This window comes from Tinamus guttatus, unplaced genomic scaffold (genome assembly GCF_059628265.1).
Source record: "Tinamus guttatus ecotype Peru unplaced genomic scaffold, ASM5962826v1 Tinamus_guttatus_pri_ptg000175l, whole genome shotgun sequence".
Taxonomy (NCBI): Eukaryota; Metazoa; Chordata; class Aves; order Tinamiformes; family Tinamidae; genus Tinamus; species Tinamus guttatus.
In genome coordinates, this window is record NW_028288709.1 from 349,296 (window position 1) to 362,684 (window position 13,389).

Consider the following 13,389-nt stretch of genomic DNA (forward strand, 5'->3'; position numbering starts at 1 on the left):
GGGGCTCTGTGCAGCTCTGTGCTGGAGCTCTGTGGTGGCCCCTGTCCCAGGGACCAGGGTAGCCCAGGAAGAGCCCCTGGGAAAAGAGCAAGTTGGGGAAGGAGATTGGACCATCCTGCCCAGAGGGACATTATAGGACTCTGCAGACCGGCACATATGGCTGGAACTCTGCATGAGGTTTGCAGGATGGGGATGTCTAAGACTGACTGTAAGGCTGAGAGAGCTGGGCCTGTTCAGCCTGAAGAAGAGAAGGCTGAGAGGGGACCTGCTCAGTGTCTATGAATACCTTAAGAGGGAGTGAGGAGCATGGGGCCAGCATCTTTCCAGTGGTGGCCACTGATAGGACAAGAGGAAACAGCCACAAACTGAAGCACCAAAGCTTCCACAGAAACTTAAGGAAAAATTTCCTGACAGAGTGACAGAGCCCTGGAATAGGTTGCCAAGAGAGGTTGTGGAATCTCTTTCTCTGGAGATCTTCAAAACCCGTTTGAACGCAATCCTGTGCCACGTGCTCTAGGTGACTTTGTGTGTGCAGGGGGGTTGGGCTAGATGATCTCTAAAGGTCCCTTCCAACCTTAATAATTCTATGATTCTATGTCCCTGCCAGCAGAAATATCCTCCAGCTGGACTCATCACTATTCCCACACCCCAGAGATCACGGGCTCTTGCAGGAGCACAGCCTGTCTCAGAGCCTGCTCTTCCCAAGATGTTCCCCTTACCCACTGCTGGTTTGTGCTGCTTCACCTTCCCTGATCAGCTTTGGGGAGACATCCAACACCTGGGGAGGGAAACCCAATCTCTGGGTCAAACTCCCACATGGTTTTAATAAGAACAAATAGCAATGCATGGGATAAAAGTAGAGAAAAAAATGAGAGAGGCAATGTCCAGCTCTTTCTGCTACTAGTGGCAGAAGGGAGAGCAGTCTTTGTCACTCATGACTCTCCAAGTTGCACAGACCTCTCTTCTGTCGCAGCTGCACCCAACCTCATGGCAGTGATGGGCTCTCTCAGACCTGGGTTCAGGGACAGTCTGGCACCAGGGTCCATTCCCACAGCCTTGGTGTCCTCATGAGGCTGTGCCAGGGATGTTCCTTCAGCATCATCATACGCTGTGTCTGCGAAAGGAAAGGATGGGGCTGCTCTGATTGCCCTGGGGGCTCCATCACATCCCCAGCAGCGCCCGTTCCCCACTGGAAGCAGCAAGGCCAGTGCATTGCAGTCTGCCCCACACACATGCCCCTCCTGGGCTGTGAATCCTCTTCCTCCCTGTCTCTCACTGCCTGAGACCTTCAGTCCCCTAATCCCACCCCCGTCTCCTCACCAGGAAAACTCCTGAGGCAGGTACCCTCCCCATGCCGGGAGGTCGGGCTCTCAGGCTGCTGCCACTCTCCTGGCACTGGGGACAGCACCCCAGGAGCCAGCAGCTGCATTTCCCCCTCACCTCTCTGTGCCTCCTCAAACCATTCACCCTCCTTTGCTTCCCTGGGAGCTTCCCAGTCTTGCTGGCCAGGAACAAGATCCTCCTCAGGGTCAGATTCTTCTCTGGCATCGTCATAGCCTTCCGCTGGGTCACCTGTGGGCAGGACAGGGACCCCTGAAACGAGAGAGGAGCTGGTGATGACAGGAGCCCTCTCACAGAGCAGAGGAAGGAAGGACATGAAGGAACAAAGGGCAGAGACACTGGTGTTGGCAGGGCCACAGAAGATCCAGCATCCTGGATCCAGGGTTATGGGAGTGTGTGTGAGGCAGCAGGGTGCCCTCTCCCCCTGCCGCAGGGATAACAGAGCTGGAGTCTGCACCGGGGCTGGGGATTCCCTGGGACAAACTCAGAGCCTGATGGAGGCAGGGACAAGTTGAGCCCAATAAGGCCCCATTCAGGCACCCAGCTCAGTGGGGCATGTCCAATGCTTGCCCACACTGCATGACTCCAGAGTCATTCCTGAAGGCAATTCCTCCCCATCCCAATGGTGACACTCAGTGACATAGCTATGGGGAGGAGAGACCAACCCTTCCCCTGCCTCCCTGCCCATTACCTGGTGCTGACCCAGGACGCTCCTCACTGTCCCTGGGCTTGAGCTGCAGCTTGGTCAGGGAGCCCTCTGAAGAGGAACCTGGCAAGGGGAGCAGCAAGTGTTATTGGGGTGAGCCCTGCTGGCCCTGCCAATTGTCAGCCCTGCTTGCGATGGGGACCCACCTAGCAGGGACTGCATGGGGAGGACGGCCAAGGGCTTGTCCTGCTCCCATGGGACAAATCCCATCTCCAAGGGCCTTTCAGAGCCGCCCTGGCCACCCCCTTCCCTTACCCAACAGGTACAACCGATGGGGGCAGCAGGACAGGCAGGGAGAAGCTGTGCCCGCGGGTTGGGATGGGCAGAGCAGGTCGGGAGGAAGCTCCTCGCCTGAGCCCAGCACTGGGCTGCTCTCCTGGAGGAACCCGTGACCCCAGCACTGAGAAGACAACTGGCCCGAGGGCTGCAACGGTCCCATCGTGGGTTAGGGCCAGTGGAAAGGGCCCTGCCATGTGCTCTGTCCCAGAACCGACCACACAGACCTGGAGGACCGAACCTCGCCTGCTTCTCCCACACTTGGCTGTAGTCGATCTCCTGGTACACGGCCTCAGAGAGGGGCTCCAGAGACCTCCTGGAGGCTGAGGATATGGGCAGGATCAGCACAGGCACATGGAGAGAGGAGAAGGACCCCGATGTGGGCACTCAGCCCTTCCACCCTAGCCAAACGAGTGCTGACCCCACAGCCCAGACCCACTGCCCTGCCCAGGCATTACGGTCAGATCCCCAGTGACAGCAACGCCCCTGTGGAGATGGTCTGGGGCAATGTCACCTCATGCTCTCTTTTCAGACACAGCCCCCAATGTCCCTTTTGGCGCCAAGTCAGTCCCTGCTCTGACCAGGGAGCAGCTCCCATAGCTCCTCTCCCCAGAGAGCTTCTCACTCTCTGCCAGACTGGTCCATAAAATGATCCTGCCCTGACATGGGTGAACAGGGCAGGACAGAGAGAGCAGCCCAGGGACCGACTCCCACTCTGAGAGACCCCCTGCCTTGAGCTCCTCTTGGCACCGCTCCTGCCCCACAGCCTCCCCCTAGCACTGTTCAGAGCGCAGCCAGCCGCGTCCCTGGACGTCTCCTGCTGCTCCCATCTCCCCCAGCCCCTCGCTGCCTTTTCTCACCTCCTCTATCACCATCTCCTCCTGCATCAGCACTCCCACAGCTCCTGCTTGCGGGTGTCCCACAAATAGACAGTGAAGGAACAGGGAATAAAGCAGGAGGTAGCACCCCCACCCTCTGTGCCCTCACACACACCCCACAGCCCCCACAGGGCTGTCAAGAGGCATCGTCCACCCTGGTACCGATGGGGAAGGACCCACCTCTGCGCTGAGCCCTGGCTCTGTGCACTTGCCCTGCTAGGAGGGCCAAGAGCAGGCAGAGCAGTGCCCCCAGGATGATGCAGATGACAACAGGCACGGAGACTCCTCCGCTTTCCCTCACACGCCTCTGGGTGGGATCTGCATGGGCAGTGACATGGACAAGGCAGGCCCTCGCCTGGGGCACGTCGGGGCCCAGGGACACCCCAGTCCTGAACCATTGCACATGGCAGGGCTGGGGGACCCTGTGCTGGTTTGTGGGGCAGCTCTCACACTGCTGGGTGACTCACAGCCCTCCACAAAGCCACCCGCTCCCACCCCTGGGCCTCCTCTCTGAGGCCCTGCACCCCAGCACAGGGCCCCTTCCTTTGGGCTGCAGGTCACAGCCTAGCCCCAAGGAGACCCAACCCAGGGAGCAGGGCAGGTTACCTGCTCACGGGGCTGCTGTTGTCATCGCGGGTGCAGCTGCAGAGCAGGAAGAGAGATGTGGCTGTGCCTGTGCATGTCCCCTCCAAGTGCCATCAGAACAGTCCTTCCCTGGGTGCCCGTGACAGGCCCTGGGCTCTCTGCTCTGGGCCATGGGGAGGACAGCATGGACAGCCCAGGACAGGCATTCAGGGGGCTGCAGAACCCCACAGGCAAAGGCATGAGGACACCCTGCCCCATAACATCTGCTCCCCACCTGGCACCAGGCACCCAACCTCTACAGGGACATCCCTGCTCTGAGGAGTCTGGGGCCCTGTGAGGGCCCAGCTGGGATAACATGTCCCCAAACAAGGGGACCAAGCACTGCCACTCACCGGAGCAATTCACAGCAACATCTTCCTTGTGCTGGCAGGTACCGCTGTTGCCACACTGCACATTGCAGTCCCAGAGAGACCGCTCTGTCCCTCTGCACTTCACTTGCTGCAGCCAGATGGAACCCGTCCCCTCCCCAAACGCAGCCTCCCCCAGGGCAGACACGGCAGGGCCGCAGCCCAGCTGCCTGCAGGCCACCTCAGCATCCTTCATGTCCCAGGAGTCGTCACACACTGTCCCCCAGGTGCCGTGGTGCCAAACCTCCACTCTGCCCGAGCAGCCGTCCTCTCCTCCCATGACACGAATCTTCTCCATCTCTGGAAAACACAGAGCCCTCCATGTGATTGGGGTGGTTGGGAGGGCCTGGCCAGGTGAGAAGGGCACAGGGAGCAGCAGTTACCTGTGCAGCTCGTAGAGTTGGGGCACTCTGCCGCTAGGGCTGGAGGGGTTTCTGGTCGTCTCCCTGTAGAAGGAAACGCTACAGTGAAGGAAGGGGCTGCTTTATGGGGGTCATGCGGACAGGATCAGGACTGAGTTGTGCTTGAACCTCCCCGCACCTCCCCCTGCTCATGGACAAAGGTGAACCCCCCTGATAATGCAGTGTGTAACAGTGCTGAACTCCAGGGTTACCCTGGCTGCTGACCCCAAGAGGTTTCCTGGTTAGCAGAGGAGCAGGAGCATGTCCCCAGGGGGAGGCTGTTTCCGAGCTCTGATGCCAGCACTGCCCTGCGGACGGTCTGGTTCCTACATAACCTTGAGCCACCAACACCGCGTTCTCTCTCCCCCTTCCCATTCCCTCAGCAAACCACGGCCATGAGTGGAATGCTCTGCATGGACTTCCCAAGCTAAAAGGTGATTGTCTGGGCCCCATCTATTCACAACAGAGATCAACAGGCACCTCCAAGAGGTGTCCAAGGTGTGGTAGAGGAGATCACCAAGGTGAGGTGGAGGCTGCATGTGCCTCTTCCCCTCCTTGGCCATGTGGGTAGCTCAGGGCAGCTACTGCTCATGGATATGTTGTATTTGTGTCACTGACAGCAGAATGATCTCATATGCAAAGTAAAAGCCACTCCAGACCCCTTCTCAATATTGTGCCTTGCTGAACAGGGAGCAAGACCTGCTGTGAGCTTTGCGCCCACGTGGCTCCAGCATTACCATTGCAGGTGATGTGGGTCTCTTCTCGTTGGTCATCACAGGACTGTGGGTTCCAGGGATCAGAGGGGCACTGCCAAAAGGAGCTGTTCCTCTTTCCACACTCAACATGATCCAGCCATGTATGGCCAGATACCTTCCTATATGGCAGGTCTGTTTCAAGGAATCCTCCATCTCCACAGCCCAGCTGTTTGCACACCAGAGACACGGTGCTCGAAGTCATTGAGTTGGAGCAAACACTCCCCCATGACCCGTTGTAGAAAACCTGTAGGCGCCCAGAGCAGCCATCACTGTTCTCCAGCCTCAAGGCCACAAACTCTGGAAGGAAAAACACAAAGCTAGGGGGGACAAGCTGGTCCTGGAGTGAGCAGAGATAAACATAACAAGAATTCCTTAGGGCATTCTATGGCATCCGTGAATAGGGAGGATTATTCTAAGAATCATAGATTGCTTAAGGTTGGAAGGGACTTTTAGAGGTCATCTAGTCCAATCACCCTGCACACGCAGGGTCACCTAGAGCATGTGACACAGGACTGTGTCCAAGTGGGTTTTGAAGATCTGCAGAGAAGGAGACTCCACAACCTCTCTGGGCAGCCTGTTCCAGCGCTCTGTCACCCTCATTGCCAATAAATTTTTCCTTAAGTTTCTGTGGAACATTTGATGCCTTAGTTTTTGGCCGTTTCCTCTAGTTCTATCAGTGGCCACCACTGAAAAGAGGCTAGTACCATCCTCCTCACTGCCTCCCTTGAGGTACTTCTAGACACTGCTCAGGTCCCCTCTCAGCCTTCTCTTCTCCAGCTGAACAGGCCCAGCTCCCTCAGCCTCTCCTCATAAGGCAGATGATCCAGGCCCCTGATCATCCTTGTAGCCCTGCGCTGGGCTCTCTCCAGCAGTTCCACATCCCTCTTGTCCTGTGGGGCCCAGAACTGGACACAGTACTCCAGATGTGGCCTCACCAGGGCTGAGTAGAGGGGCAGGATCCCCTCCCTCGACCTGCTGGAGACGCTCTTCTTAATGCACCCCAGGATCCCATTGGCCTTCTTGGCCACGAGGGCACACTGCTGCCTCATGGTCAACTTATCATCCACCATGACACCCAGGTCGTTCTCCGCAGAGCTGCTCTCCAGAAGGTCAGTCCCCAGCCTGTACTGGTGCCTGGGGTTATTCCTCCCCAGGTGCAGGACCTTGCACTTGGCCTTGTTGAATTGCATGAGGTTTTTCACCGCCCAGTTGTCCAATCTGTCCAGGTCCCTCTGGATGGCAGCGCAGCCCTCTGGGGTATCGGCTACTCCTCCCAATTTCGTATCATCAGCAAACTTGCTGAGGGAGCACTCCGTGCCTTCATCCAGGTATTGATGAATAAATTGAACAGGACTGGACCAAGGACTGACCCGTGGGGGACCCCGCTAGCTACAGGCCTCCAACTAGACTCTGCACCGCTGATCACCACTCTCTGGGCCCTGCCATCCAGCCAGTTCCTAATCCACCTCACTGTCCACTCATCTATCCCACATTGCTGGAGGTTGCCCAGGAGGATATTGTGAGGGATGGTGTCAAAAGCCTTGCTGAAGTCGAGATAGACGACATCCACCGCTCTCCCCTCATCTATCCAGCTGGTCATTCCATCATAGAAGGCTATCAGATTAGTCAAGCATGATTTCCCCTTGGTAAATCCATCCTGACTACTCTTGAGCACCTTCTTGCCCTCCATGTGGCCCCCGTGCCTCCACCAAGAAGCAGGGAGTCTTCTAGACATGCCAGGGCTCAGGTAGTCAGAGGGCCCTGCCAGCAAGGCACTGTTTTACTAAGGGAGCAGAGAGAAGCACCCAATGTGCAGCACTACCCTCCCCCCTGATCTGTGGGGACACCTGTGCTCTCCCTATAGTCCTGAGCAGGTCCTGTGGGGACTGTGCATGGGTGGCCCCACAACCAGGCAGGAAGGGGGCTCAGGACAGTCGGGGCAGTTCCACCATGTCCAGCTTCTCCCTCGTCCCCTCCTCATGAAGCACCAGGCTCCCACCACGGCTGCCCGCACAGACCTGAGCAGACGACTCCTGCATCCTCTTTGTGCCTGCAGTTGTGCTGCCCCCAGGGCCTGGCCGGGCAGTCCCAGAGAGCAGCTTCATCCCCGGAGCAGTTCACGTCATCCAGCCAGATCTGTCCAGAGCCTTCCCCGTAATGAGCAGAGCCGGTGAAATTCACAGCCACCCCGCAGCCCAGCTGGCGGCAAACAACGGTGGCGTCCAGCAGGTCCCAGGAGTCGTCACAGATGGTCCCCCAGGTGCCGTTGTAGTAGATCTCCACTCTCCCAGCGCAGCGCCCTGCCCTGTGCACCAGCCGGACCCGCCGGCTCCCTGCACCCAGGAGAAACCCGGCTGTGAGGGGCTCGCAGCCCTGGGGAGCACAGCACATTGGGGACCGTCAGAACAACTCACCCGCGCAAACCACCCCCACGTCCTCGGCAATTCCTGCAGGCGCTGCTGCAGGCAGGGAGGTGTTGCAGAGGGTCAGGTGAGTCTCCTTCCCTGCACACTGGACCCTTCTCAGCCCCACGGGGCCCGTCCCTCGCTCAGGCTTCAGCGGGTTGTAGGCTTGCTCTGCCTCGCCGCACTGGAGCTGCCGGCACACCACGCTGGCATCGTTCAGGTCCCACTGGTCATCCAGGACTCGGACCCATGTCCCATTCAGGGGCATCTCCACTCGCCCGTCACAGCGGCTCCCTCCACCAACCAGACGCAGGGATCCAGAGAGTCCTGCTCGGAGAGAGGGGAAATGTCCTGCATGCTGCCTTGTTTCCCATTCTCATGCCCTTGGACATCCTGGAGCTCACCTATCCGTATCCAGCTCACAGTGAGGAGCTCAAGGATGGGAGTGCTCCAAGGGATTTTGTTTTCCAGGCCCTAAACCTTGCTGAGCTCTAATATCACCTCAGTGATGGAAATGGGAAAGCATTGGAGGTCAAGCCAAATCCCTGAGCCACCAGATATGTCCTTATGGATGAATCTGGAGCAGCTTCAGCAGCAGGAAGTGGTGGCCTGTACGAGGCCTGGGTGACAGGGTGAGCAGTAGCCTTGCTCCATCCTCAAGCTGGGACTGGCTCCTGCTGGGACAGCTCTGTCCTTCTACAACCCTAGGGATCTGGGATATGGAGCTTGTGTCCTTAGCAAGAAGCAGAGGGATGAGGGCCTTCTTTACAAAACAGGACAAGTTTGAGGTTCATATTGACAAGGAGCAAGGGCAAACCCCAGCCCCAAGGTGCTGCTCAGCCTCAGCAATTGCTCCTGCTGGGTGCACTCATGGCAGTCCCTGCAGGCTGTTGGATCAGGGTCTGGTCTGAGATGGGGGTATGGGCTGCAGGAGGGAGCAGAGGATCTTTCACAGCTGCAGGGAGTGGAGCTGTGTCCCACAGTCCCCTCCTTGGCCTGCGCCCCAAGAGAGAACAGAGGAGCCCAGGCCTGGTGGTGGCCCCAAGGCCTGAACCAGATGCCCTGGAGCAGCACAGATGCCGGCTCCCTGCTCAGCTCTCATCTCCCCCAAGAAAACACGCTCTGCAGGAGCAAGCAAAGCTCTCTGAATCCCTCCATGGGAACCCATAGTTTCTCCAGCAGGAAATTCAGTTTGTCACTGCCAGGAGCTCCCCTGCTTTGTGTTTCCAAGTCACACAAAAGGGGCAAAATTAGTTAATCCATTTTCCCAGAACTCACCTGAGCAAAAAACACCAGCAATATTGTCAGGTGAGCATGGGGACACCCCAAGAACAGTCACAGGGCACTGTCCCAAATGGGATTCGGTCCCATTACAGTGGAAAGTGTCTCTCCAGACAGGGCCTGTTCCTCTCCCAAAGTGCCCTCCTGCAGGAATGGACTCAGCAAATCCACAGTTGAGTTGATGACAGAGAACATGAGCGTCAGAGATGTCCCAGCCAGAGTCACAGAGGGTTCCCCAGGTCCCCTCCACCTCGATCTCCACTCGCCCTGAACACGCTGTGCTGCCATTCACCAGCCTGAATCCTGTGTACTCTGGGGAAAGAGGAAGGAAAGTGAGGATGGTTTTGTGCTCTTGCACCCTCAGGTGCTGGAGGAGATGCCAAGGGGATAGCAGCCCTTTCTGCTCCTTCCACATCATTTTAAGATTACAGACAACAACAGCACCTCACTTCCCTGCTCCCTGTTTCTTAGCACATAGCTTATGGGTGGCATTTCACACTGCCTCCCTGAATGCTCACGTGTGCAGGTGACACCAGCGTCGTTGGCATGGCTGCAGGTCTGGTTGCTGAGGGACCTCCTGGGGCAGGAGGAGAGGAAGGGCTCATTCCCCACACACTGCAGCTCTCCATCCCAAATGGGACCGACCCCCTCTCCAAAGTGAGCTCCCCCATGGACAGACAGGGCAGCCCCACACTGCAACTCCCTGCAGATCACGCCAGCAGCTTTCACATCAAAGTGTGAGTCACAGACTGTTTTCCACTGGTCTGCATCTCCGATCTCCACACGTCCTGAACAGGGACTGTTTCCTCCAACGAGCCGAACAAATCCTGGGGAAAAAAAAAAAATTAAATACCCCACAATGACATGGGGTTGCCACAAGCTTCTGGCAGTTACATACCATGGCAGCCACATCCAAAGGATCCCATTAATGTCAAACAGCAGCTCTCAGTAGGTTCTGATGACACAAACCCTTCAAGATCCTCTGCGCTTCCTCTCACACCCACACAGTGCTCTGGAGCTTGTCTCAATCACATACCCATAGCCACAGGCACTGCTCAGGGAAATGCTGCTGCCCCACAGGCTGCCCCACTGCCCGGCACAGATCCCCAGCACCGCAGCCCTAACGGTTGCTGCAGCCTGTTCAGCCCTGCAGAGCTCAGAGACAGCCTGGGGAATTGCCTCGGAACAGCCCAAAATGCTCCCTGTTCCCAGGGTGTCCTGCACTGTCGGAGGGGTCAGTGACAGGGACCCAGCAGGACCAGCCTGAGCCTGTGGTGACGTGGGAGGGAGCAGAGAGCGGCCCCACAGACACCAACCCAGAGCTCGTGGGGGGCTGGTCCTTGCAGGGTGGCCCTGGACAAGGGGTGCCCTGCTCATCCCCCTGCTTCTCTGCGCCAGGCCCTGCTCTTGTCCCCTCTGAAAAGCCACTTTGGGTCAGCCAAGGCACTCCTGTCTGTGAGGAAAATGACTGCAGGACCCTCAGACATCTTGTACCATTTCCCCAGCCACGGGGTGCTGAGCAAGTCGTCCTGAAGTCTGGGGCACAGGGACACCCAGCACTGCCAGAATATCCTGGCAGAACCTGAGGAGATTGATGGAGACCTAGAACCTGTAGGACAGGGTGAGGGATTCATTTCTCAGCCTGAGGCACCATCCGAGGGTGGGCTGAGCCCCCAGGATCCTGATGGGGTCTGTGCACCCCATGGTGGGCTCACCTGGGACTTTCCCCAGGAACAGCAGCAGCTGCAGTAGTACAGTGAAAGTGCCAATGTCAGGGTCTGAGCTGGTACCCACGTACTGCTCCTTCAAGGCACAGCCTGGTTAGTCCCCTGATCCCAGGCCCCACTCCAGAGGTGAGGAACTGGATGACTCCTTACCTGAACAAACAACTCCGGCGTCCCAAGCATGATTGCAGTTGCGGTTACCCCAACCACGTCTGCACTCAGACAAGGCAGTCTCGGTGCCTTGACAGCTTACAGAGTACAGCCAAATCCGGCCAGATCCTGGCCTAAAATATCTGTATTTAGGGGCACGGAGAGCAAATCCACAGCCAAGCTGCTTACAAACTACAGCAGCATCTTCCATGTCCCAGAAAACACCACACACGGTCCCCCATTGGCCCTGGTGTTTCACCTCCACTCTCCCAGCACAGCGGCTGTCTCCATCCTCCAGTCTCACCTCCGTAGCACCTTCAAACACAGACACGGGGCCGGTTAGGAGGGCACTGACCCCAGCACAGTGACTGTGTAGGGTCCCAGGGCTGAGTCCCAGCCCCTGGGGTGTGAGGCATCTCCCCTCTGCACTCTTGGGATGCCCAGGGACCCATTTCCTTTACCATGATCCACCATGGGTACCACTCAAATGCACCCACCACCTGCAGGGCTTTATGGGTGCCCAGGGAGCATTGAGATGATCCCCATCTTCCGTCCCAACCCTCATTCCCTCCTCAATTACAGGAAAGAGCTCACTCTTACCCCACAGTTACCCAGCACTTACCCCAGCACAGCTGCACCCAGACGAGCAGCCACAGCACCCAAGAGATGCAGAGTCCTTTTGCCTCCATCTGCAGTCTCCTGCCCTGATGGCACTGCCCTGATGCACCCTCTCCTTGCCACAGATCCTGGGGACTTGTGCGGGACAACAAACATGGGAGGCCAATATATATCTGCAGGTGCCGGCCCAGCTCCCGGATGAGCCAATCGAAGCAGCAGGCACCATTTTAGACGTTATTGGGGGTTATCTCCCTTCTGTCACAACCCAGCCCTCCAATGAACTTCTCGAGCGCCGTTCATGACCATATATGCAGCACGGCTCCACTGCGGATGTCCTGGTCACTGCTCTGGGGCATCATTATGGGGCCCATCCCAGTGGAACAGGGCAGACCACAGAGGGAAATGGCTCTGTCACACTTTGTATTCCACTCAGGTGACTGGGAACTTTGGGGATCTCACATGCTGTGTTTGCATGAGTGCCCAAGGTGCAAGTGTCCAGCTTTCCCCACGCCATGAGAACTGTGGAGCTGGGATTGTCCCTGGGATGGGCTGTGTCAGGAAGGGAAGGAAAGAGGAACAGCCCCTGATCCTGCTACAGCCCCGCTGTGCTGGGAGCAGCAGCAGTGAAATGTCTCTTAGCCGCAGCCAGAGATACATCCCGTGAGTGCGATCTCGTCCACCCCTTCTTGGACAGCCTGGTGCTGGTGCCTTGGTCAGGAGCAGGGAGCTGGGACATTTCACTCCTCTGACAGCAGACAGGGCAGCCTAGGCGCTCAGAGCCCCCCAGCTCTCAGGGTGTTCACCCAGGAGCCCGTTATTCCCTTGCCGGGGCTGATCGGCAGATCAAAGCCTCGCCTGCAGGTGCACAAACCACAGCCCACGTGGCCTCGGCAGCCTGCGCCGCGCTCTCCCTGCAGCAGCGACCGAACCAGGAGGACGGTGGTTTCTCTCTGGCCTTGGTTCCCCAAGCAGTGTCACTGCGTGCAGCCACTGTGGCAGCTCCAGGACCTGCTCCCAGGGATGGGGCTGCAGGGGCTGTTCCTGGTGCCTTTGCACTCATGAGTACCGGCTGCAGGTCCTAGAAGGGCAGTGCAGTTTCTCATCAGTGATGCTGCATCTCTCCTCACTTGTTGCTGTGGCACAACTTCATACAGTTCCATGCCTCTAGGCTTTAAGGCTCTAACCTTATGGTTAGGTATTTTAGTTTTTTTTTTTTTTTTTTTTGTAACAAAATGAGGGCTTTTTTATTGAGATATGTTTGGACATTTTATGAGCTGCTTCAAATATGATTGTGTATTTTTTTCCACATTATTTTGTTATGCTACCCTTCCAGGGGATGCTGTCCTTATCCTCTCCACTGCACTCTGCATTTAACTCCTTCACCTTCCCTTCCCTTGGATATTGATTGTGAGGTCATTGCTGCCTGAGTGCCTGATTGGCCAGCAACAGGGGCATGGGTGGGACATGTGCTTTTCACGTCACTCCTCATAGGATAGCTGATAGGCCAGAAGCTGGCACATGGGTGGGACATTTGATTGAATCTTGATCTTTGATCTGTTGTGCTATCAAAAAGAGGCCTCTGTGGACATTTTTCTCACGCCTTTCCTTGGGAGTGAGATTACCTCTGTCTCGTCCAACAGCCATTGCTCCCAATCTGCAGTCAGAACATACTTGGAAACTCCTGACATGCTACAGACCCAAAGGTGGTATTAAAACAGGTGTACATATGAAAAAGAGAAAACCAGTACAGACCGCACAGGCAACTCAAGCAAGCTCCCTGCTGCTGGACAAGCGTCATTCCTACAGCACACAAACCCTGGAAATCAAAGATTGCTAACACTGCAGGCCTATATGCAGGCCTG

At 57.0% G+C, this 13,389-nt stretch overlaps 1 pseudogene; it reads right to left on the minus strand.

Annotated features, from left to right (window-relative positions):
• Positions 1-932: 932 nt before the first annotated feature.
• On the minus strand, positions 933-11,598 carry LOC148594952 (antigen WC1.1-like; annotated as a pseudogene).
• Between the last annotated feature and the right edge of the window lie 1,791 nt (positions 11,599-13,389).